This window comes from Egretta garzetta, unplaced genomic scaffold, assembly GCF_000687185.1.
Source record: "Egretta garzetta isolate BGI_Z169 unplaced genomic scaffold, ASM68718v1 scaffold299, whole genome shotgun sequence".
In the NCBI taxonomy this organism is placed as follows: Eukaryota; Metazoa; Chordata; class Aves; order Pelecaniformes; family Ardeidae; genus Egretta; species Egretta garzetta.
In genome coordinates, this window is record NW_009260696.1 from 2375721 (window position 1) to 2383693 (window position 7973).

Genomic DNA, 7973 nt, shown 5'->3' on the forward strand with positions numbered 1-7973 from the left:
TTAGCAGAAGATTGGTTGGGTTGGTTTTTTTAAAAAAGGGAATTGCTGCGTTTCTATCCATCTTTGTATTCAGGAGATGGTTACCTAGCCAAGGTCGTCGCTGCTGCATGCCAGTATCAAGCAGCGAGCCAGCCTCCTCTTCCTTCAATGTGCACGGATTTCAGTAAGGCTTCCCCAGGTAAGGAACGGGAACGGGCTCGAACCTGCCAACGCAAGGTCCCAAGCCGCTGCTGGGTCGCGAAAGCCGCAGGAAGAGTTTCCCCTGTTACAAAGGCAGCAGAGGAGATGAATGAAACTGTAATCAAACATTCCCTGTGCAGACATGCAGGGGGATCGGTTATGAGCCCGTGCAGTATGAGGCACAGCGGGGTGCGTGGTTGTGTGCTGCCATCACCCGTGACAGCGTGTGCGGGGCCGCCTGCCCCCGGCACCCCAGTCTAGCTCGCACACAGACGAGAGCCATCCTGCGCTGGCCCCTTCCGAGTCCGCCTGGAGGCTCTGGCCCCTCCGGCGCTCGCCTGCAGCAGCGCCGATGTTTGCTGACATTTGCGGGCTCCTGGCAGGGCGACCTGCAGCCTGCTGGCCCCTGCCTTCGTGCCAGGCCGGCTTGCACGCTGCAAACGTGCAGCCGGACGCTCCCGGCGAGGAGGCTGCGAGGTTGCATCACTTGCCGCTCCCTCCCCGTGGAATTTTACAAACATTAATGAATGGGGCCGGATGGCTGCTGTGACGCCAATCAGCCATGCACAGATTTATAGTCTGAGGCCAGGAGAGATTACGCTCCTGCCTCTGGCGCTGCACCAACGACAGCAATTCCATGTGTGTGCCGACGAGCCCACCAGGCCAGCGCCCGCAGCAGCCCTGTCCTCACGTGCTGGTTGTTATGCTCGTGGCAGTGACGTCCCCGCAGCAGGGACACGAGCCGTGCTAAGCTGCAGTGTGACACAAAACTCCTCTCGGGACTGGGAGCTGTGACAGTGCTTTCTTTGTCATTCCCCCCTTGTCATCTTCCCACCGCATGTACATTTGCTCATCGTTAGGAGGGTATTGCTGATGACTAAAACCTGGGTCTGCACCAACAGAGAAGACGTCGGAAGGAGCAGCCCAGAACTGCGGGGTTCAAACTCGTAAGAAGAGTGAGAAGTGGGGACAGTGTGTTTCCTCACATCTATTAGATCTGGAGAGCAAACCGCTCTCCCAGTCCTTCCTAGCTGAGGGGGAATTGCATCACTGGCGCGTGCAGATTTATTTTTTTTTTTCCCCTGAAATCTGCTTGGTTTATTGTTTTCCTCCGATGGAATTTGCCAGCGTGTCCCAAATGATGTGGTTCTGAAATTTCAAAGCAACGTACCTGCGTGGGGGAGAGAACGAGCGGTTTTCACTTTGCAATCTGGCTCTTCCCTCCCTCCTCTCTTTTCCCCACATCCCCATGTGTTACCGAGCCAGCTGCTCCCGGAATAGTTTGGGAATGAAATGTCACCGTTTGAAACTGGTGAGTCACACTTTTTAAAGGGGAGGGGGAAGAATATGAAATTTGCAGTGTGGCAGAGCGTCTCTGGTGAGTACAGAGATATTTTTTTTTTATTTATTTATTTTTTAAACCCACAAGACTCCCTGATGATGGAGTCGAGGGGCTTTGAATAAAGGCTGCTGGGTGTGTCCACACTGCTTTTTGCAGGAGGATCTCCAAACCCTCTGCAAACTTGAATTGTCTTCCCTAAGGTGCCCACTGCAGCTGGATCCTAGAGCCTCCCCCAGCAGGACCGGGCTGTATCTGTCTGACAACACACCTACGGTGACTCTCTTAATTAAGTCTCCCCGCACTGCTGCGAGGTGTGTAATTACAGTGAGACCTGACTTAAGCAACCACTCGAGGGACTAACAAAAAAAAAAAAAAATTCTTTACCAGAGCAGGGAGGATCAGAATTTTATTGAGTATACTTTGGGGGATGTTTTAGGGAAAGTTTATTAAACAAAGGGGGTTAATTATGCTGGGTTCTCATCAGTGTATCCCAATATTAGGATGATGCTTTATGTGTTAACATAATCAGGGTTTTTTTTTTTACTTCTAAGAGGATACTTGAGATCTTTTGTCTTTTAACAGGGATTGCTATAAAAATCAAAAAGTGTCAATTAGTGCAAATGGTAGCAATGGTCTTGCAAAATGAACTATTGTTTATCAGAAGCTGAGTAGTTGCCCCTCCCTGCCCAACCCCTGCCCAGTGGTAAAAATATTTCGTCAAAGGGCAGCATTCAGGATTCCTGCTCTAGGGTATTACAACCACCCATTTGCACGGCTCGGCACGGCACCCCTGCCTAGCAGGTACCAGGAATCGTGTTGTCTTGAACTGAAGCCCCACGGTCGCTGCGATGCAGACGGTGTCTCCCAAAGAGCTCCAGCAGTCCCAGGCAGACTGATACTCGATGTCGCTGCCCCGGCCGGCTGGCGGAGGTCTCTGGGCAGCACCCGAGGCGGCAGGCTGGGCCATGCATCGTCGTTCCCAGCTCAGCGTACTCGGCTATCAATTGCCAACGATTGCAGGTTGCGTTTCTATTCCAAGCACCGAACTGTGGTGGGCGCGGGAGAAGATACGCCACCCATTTTGCAGCCTCTGCTTCAACAGTAATGATCTCCAGCTGAAAGACGGGAAGAAGCTGGAAATAGTAATAGCATAAATAGTCCCAGTATGGGCTGGCAGCCCTCCCCTCGAGTCCCACCTTCAGTGGCATTCTGAATACATGCTGTGAGTAAAACTCCCGAATCGCAAGCCAAGCTATGCAGCTCACTTGGTGGGGATTTTGCAAGCAGAAGCCCTAGGGGGTTTGATGCCATCTCTGTCTATTTTATTTGGAAGGCTGAGCTAGTAGCAGGATTTTATGAAGTGTGCCTTTCTATCTCGAATTGTAGATAGCATTAACTGGAAACCCACATACTCTATCATCACTGGATTTGGTAAAAAATAATCTCTGGCTGCAGAAATTTGCTGCAGAGCCTAAGGTTTTGTTTACAAAATAAAACAACCTCAGAGACAGCCTTGAGAAGTCAAATCCGGGTGCCATTCCACACGCCCTTCCCTCAGCAGCAAAGCCTACTTACCCGCCCCACTCTTTTCTCTTTTGCGTATCATTCTTGCCCTTTTTTCTTAACTCAGACTGTTTCAGTGATTTGGCTTCCACTGCGGGCCTGCAAAGAGTTGAACCAGAAACACTGCAGGAGCTGTAAATTGCGGCAGCAACCTAGGAGTGAGCCATGGAACCAGGTAAGAAGAGGGTTCCCCTACGGGTACCTGCCATGCCGCCACGTTCGAACTTTCATAGAATCATAGAATCACTTTGGTTGGAAAAGACCTTTGAGATCATCGAGTCCAACCTTTAACCTAACCCTGCCATCCCACCACTAAACCATGCCCCTAAGCACCTCATCTATCCTTCTTTTAAATACCTCCAGGGATGAGGACTCGACCACCTCCCTGGGCAGCCCATTCCAGAGCCTGACAGCCCTTTCAGTGAAGAAGTTTTTCCTAATGTCCAACCTAACCCTGCCCTGGCACAGCTTCAAACTGTTCCCCCTCGTCCTATCATCTGTTACCAGGGAGAAGAGGCCGCCCCCCACCTCGCTACCCCCTCTTGTCAGGCAGTTGTAGAGGGCGATCAGGTCTCCCCTCAGCCTCCTCTTCTCCAGACTAAGTAACCCCAGTTCCCTCAGCCGCTCCTCGTATGACTTGTGTTCCAGACCCCTCACCAGCTTGGTTGCTCTCTTCTGGACATGTTCCAGCAATTTCAGATATTCCAAACCAGTAACTCTGAGATGTACCTGCCAGCAGATCATCAGTTCTGGAGCATAATGACAGTATTTTAGTGCGTGGTATTGTCTTCTTAGCCTCTTTTCCTTCTAGCGTAGGTGTCTGCCTGGTCTGTTTACCTCCCCAGATCCCTCGTGGGGATTCCCTTTAGCTTGCACTTCCCTGGAGATAACTCCCAAGATAATCCTGGACATGGCCAGCACAAATACTCCCGATTGAAAAGCAGATTATTTCTTAGAATGAGGTTAATGTCTTTCAAATTGAGTAACAAAAGATGAATTTACTGAGTATGCAACTCACTGAAGTACTGAATTCAGTAAGCGTTTGGAGTTTCCAAGGTAGGTGATGATTTCTTCAGAACTTAATGGATTTTTGCCCAAATCAGAGGGTTTTGCCTCATGACCTCCAGTGGGATTTCCCTGGGTGCCTGAGACCGCACCTCCTCAGCCTCTTAGACCTGGACAAAACTGATACCTAACGTGTGGAAGTCTTCCTCAGAGCATTTCAGTTCATTCTGAAAGGCCAAGATTACTACTGATTTGTTTTGGGGGGGCGGGGGAAGGACAACCAAAATGACGTTGGACATTCATTAGCGAAGCATTGTCAGAACACAATAGAAGAACAGACAAAAGCCAGTCCCGGTTCTGTGGTATTTCCTAAAGGGCTCCCTGTGGCACATGGCTATTCCCTGCCAATCCTTTTGTATTGTTTTTGATAATGAATAGAAGCTGAACAGATGATTGTTGCATTGTCCACTAAGTGATTCATTTACATTAAATAGTGCTCCAAAAGTAGGCTTTGGGTGGACTTTTTTAGTCACTTCAGTTATTTATTTGTACAGTTTAATTACTGTCTTTTAACTCTCCACTGTACATAATTATTCCCTGATTGCTTCAGCTAAATTACAGGGGGTGTAACTCCTCTGAAGCCAGTGGTCCAACAAGCCCTGACATAAGCAGCAGCATCTCTGCGTTTTCAGAGAGGCTTAATTTTGAATGGCCACCTCTAGAAAACTGGACCCCATTTGGGAAGGTGCTGAGGTTCTTAAGCATCTGCAGGTCCCTGGTGTCCTTGGTCCCTATCTCTGAAAGTTGGGCTACGAAGCACAGACTTTGCTGCATAAACCAGCACAGTTCCATTGATTTCCTCATTAATCTCTCAACTCCTCCTGCTTGTCTGCACCAAGGTTTCTTTATCAACCCAGGGCTTCCGTTGCAATTCCAGGCTTTTCTTACAGAGGTCAAAAGTTTTGGTTTGGTTTGGTTTGGTTTGGTTTTGTTTTGCAGAGTGTGACAGATGTTATGTGCTTGAGGGCATATTGACACTACTGGAGTTAGAAGAACTTGAGTGTAAGAAACTTTTTAGCCCCAAATCCACATCCAGAACTGCAGGTCCACTAATTTGGATGCCCTAATGGCTGGGGGAGAATGACACATACTGTGAAGGGCTTTTTGATGGTTGAAGAACCAAAGGAAATCAACACTCTAGGCCTTTCCACCTCCCGGTGTCTGAGAAGTTGCATGACTTTTTGTTTAATAGCTGTAGTTATATCTCAAAAGCCCTGCTTTCCTAGTTACTCTCTCTTCCCCATTCCATGTACCACACAGAGAGGTTCAGTGTGGGCTTTTGGTTCTGCCTATGTGAAACAGCAGAGTCTGGGGCAAGGCAGCAAAATAGCGAGGCAGAGAGGAGAAAGGAAGAGTCCTAATACTGTTGAGTTGTTCCTGTAATATGGCCTAAGTTTAAATCTCCCAGGACAGAGGAGAGCAGCCTTCGCACTCTTTTCTCGGTCCCTTCTCCATCCAGATAGGAAAAATGAAATTGCCAGTCCTGTGCCTAGATATAAAAGAACAGAAGTTTGTTTTGAAGGGTTCATACGCCTGTAGCTGCTGAGATGAGGCAAGGAAAAAATTGACTCCTTGCAACCGGTTTCCTATCAACTCATAAGCCAAATAAGCAGGGAGGACCAGTACGGCCCCGTACCACTGTAGCCTTCCAGCTGTGAAAGATATCGCACTACAGCTTTTTGCCATTCTCTACTGCTCTGGCTACAGAACTTGGGCAGAAGCTGCTTCATGGCTAAGGGTTAGGCTCCTGTGTGTGTTACATTTCTGTTCCCCTGCTTCAGAAACTGCCCCTGCCTGGTCTGTGATTGAAGCAAACTGTCCACCCCTTAGGACCTCCCTGAGCTTTAGCCTTCTTTTGGGTTATATGGCATCTTCACAAACCCCCATGAAACTCAGCAGACACACAAATAAAACCAGCCCTCCCTCTGCACAAAACCACAAAGTATTGCTAGGGTTTCTCTCGCTGCCTTCTACTTTAACCCTCCAGCGTTGCTCTCCTTGTATTCTTGCTCTCCCAGGAGCCCCCATCGCTCTGTGTTTAGTGGCAGGCGATGAAATCAAACCGTGCATTAGCAGCTCCATAATAGCTTTGCTCAGTGGAACCCAGCTTCCTTCATTAATCCCGAAAATGAGAGTTGTTTTCGTACATTTGAGAAGCTAATTATTTAAGTGCTGGGAATTAAGGCTCATCAGATACTGGAGACTGATTTTGGTTTTGCTTCCCAGGGGATGGAACAAGATGGAAGGAAGCTGGTTTTGCACAGGTGTGCAGTACGGTAACTCACCAGCACTTGGAGCAAGGAACAACACCGTGCAGATCCTTAAAGCATAACACACACACACACACACCCCCCCTTTGTACATCCCTTTTCTTCCAGATGTCATCCAGTGATTCTTCTGATTCAAATAGGTTTTTTTAAGTCACCACTGATCAAATAAGTCTATAGCTTTATTTTTTTTCTGACACGAAAAGATGTACCCTGCTTGTGGTTGACCCAGCCTGAATATTTTTGCAATAAACCAATAATGCCTTGTCTCAGCTGGGTGTTAGAGAGGGAAACGAGCTCACATCAGTTGTCCTTCGGCAATCAGTTATCCCTCAGCCTTACCTTTGATCACCGTACTCAGAGAGGGGTTTAGATAGAACGGCTGCTACCTACCCTAAGCAGGGACCTTCCGGTGGCTGGGGAAACAGAAGATGAATGGGGTGAAAACCCCCCTCGTCTGTGGGAAACCACAGAGCAGGACAGATCTGTTGTTCTAAACAAAGTTTTTACAACACAATGACTTTCGACAGTAGATGGGTGCTTCTGACATTCTTCCCAGAAAATGACAGAGACTCGATTGATGCCATTGCCAATGACTGTACGCCAGAGATCAGGGATTTGGTTCCGATAGTGTCACTGGATGGATCCACTCTTTGTTACAAGCAGCTTGCCAAGAACAAATTTTTCATTTTTACTGAGATAGCCAACGTATTGTGTTGTCTTCAGAGACTAAAGGAGTGAACTTTTCTGTGTGTTCAGCTGAAGCCAGATGTTAAAGTATTGTCTGGATGTAATTGACTTGACAAATAGCAGGAGCGACATTTTAGCTCCATTTAAGTCAGTGGCAAAATTCCTGTTGAGTTCAACTGGGGCCAAGATTTCATCCTATGAGAGTGCTGATGGGAAATCTAACAAATGATCTTCAGAAAAATAAGCGCAGGCATTCTGTTTTTCTAGGCTTCTTTTTAACCTATGGGCCGTGAATCCTCGGAATTCTGTGCACTGCTTTGAAGAGATCTGCAAAAGGTCGCAAAGACAAGGACACTTAGTGTCAGTAGATTTAAATTAGCCATACAGGGGTCCGTGATTCCAAGGGAAAACTTTGGGAGTTGAATGCAAAGTTCTAAATCAGCTTGATCTGTTCAAATCCACCTATCTTTGTACTCCTTGGACTAACAAGCATCCTTCTGGCAGGACCCATGCAGCTGAACTAACCCTTTGTCATGGAAAATTGTGGATTTGGGAAGCCTCCCTGTGATACCCTAAGGGTCAAAAAGACCCCAAAGGTAAAACGGCTTACCTGCATAAGATTTAGGCCTTATTGTCTAGCTTGCTGTTACTTTGCTAAAATTAGTATTGTCTAGTTTGCTGTTGCTTTGTTATTAGCTTTGTCTAGCTTGCGGTTGCTTTGTTAAAGTCAGTAGTGTCTAGCTTGGATTTTTTGTTCTTCTTAAAGTCTGTAGTATAGTTACTTAGTGAATTTAGAACCCTTTTCAAGGACGGGAAGAATCGGGAGGGGATGAAGCAAAAAGATAATAACGGTTTGCCAAGGTTGC

General features: G+C 47.5%; 1 long non-coding RNA gene across 1 annotated transcript; it reads left to right on the forward strand.

Annotated features, from left to right (window-relative positions):
• Positions 1 to 6: 6 nt before the first annotated feature.
• Positions 7 to 7451, forward strand: LOC118453017. Its single transcript, XR_004842908.1, has 3 exons — positions 7 to 1833; positions 3153 to 3260; positions 7375 to 7451. It is a non-coding gene; the product is annotated as an uncharacterized LOC118453017 (long non-coding RNA).
• Positions 7452 to 7973: the final 522 nt, after the last annotated feature.